Below are 1,131 nucleotides of genomic sequence, written 5' to 3' on the forward strand. Positions count from 1 at the left end.
CTGGTGGACTGGGGATACCACAGTCCCTCTAACCCTCCAACCACGGGTTGGTTCGCAACTACTGGGGCCAACTGTAGTGAATTTGTAGATACTTGATAGAGCCTTTCAAAATAATATATGTGAGGTTATCGACCTCACAATGCAACCAAATCAACCATGTGGCCTAACCCATGGGTATTAATTAGATAAACCAGATGATGGTCACAATAGTAGCTAGTGATAGAAATTCATGTTAAAAAATGGACGCCGATAAGTGCCACACGTGTGGGCGTTAGGAGATCTGCCCACACATTTTGTGTGGTGTATAAGAGGAACAGCCCACACACCTACGTGTGGGTAAAACAAGTAATCCCCACACACCTTTTTTTCCCCTCCCGATCACTCTCACACGCGTGCGTGTGGGCGAAATAGATAACGTCCACACGTCCCGTGCGTCAGGCCTCGTACCTCCTGGTCCCGCACGCCCACGTGACAGTCACCGCGCGCCCGCAGTTGCCATGGTCCAGACCCTCGTCCATGTTCGTTTAACTGCAGTTGCCATGTCGCTGAACTACGGTTGCCATGTCGGACAACTACAGTTGTAATGGTTGCTCAACTGTTGTTGCCATCTCATGTCAAAAGTTCTAGATGCCATTTTTGGGCAAATGCGGTTGTTGCCATGTATGGTCTGATTTACTATAGTTGCCAAGATTTGAAAACTTTAGGGGTTTGCCACCTACTAACACTAGGCAGTTGCCATGTATGGTCTGATTTACTACAGTTGCCATGATGTGAAAACCTTAAGAGTTGCCACCTACTAACACTAGGCAGTTGCCACCTATAAAAAGACATGGCAAAACAACATGTTCGGGTAAAAAAAAGAGTTGCCATCTGCTTACAAGCACACTAGAGCAGTTGCCGTGTACCCTACAAAAATACATGGCAACTGACATGTTCGGGGTTAAAAAAAGAGAGAGTTGCCACCTTCTTATAAAGCACACTAGGGCAGTTGCCATGTACACTGCAAAACACATGGCAAGTGGCAACTTGGATGTGGGAGATGAGACGGGCGTGTGGGCGAGATGGCAAATGACACACACCAACCCTTGTGCGTTAGTGGAAAGTGGCTTGTGGGCGAACTGTTGAATGCCC

This window comes from Triticum dicoccoides, chromosome 5B, assembly GCF_002162155.2.
Source record: "Triticum dicoccoides isolate Atlit2015 ecotype Zavitan chromosome 5B, WEW_v2.0, whole genome shotgun sequence".
Lineage (NCBI taxonomy): Eukaryota > Viridiplantae > Streptophyta > Magnoliopsida > Poales > Poaceae > Triticum > Triticum dicoccoides.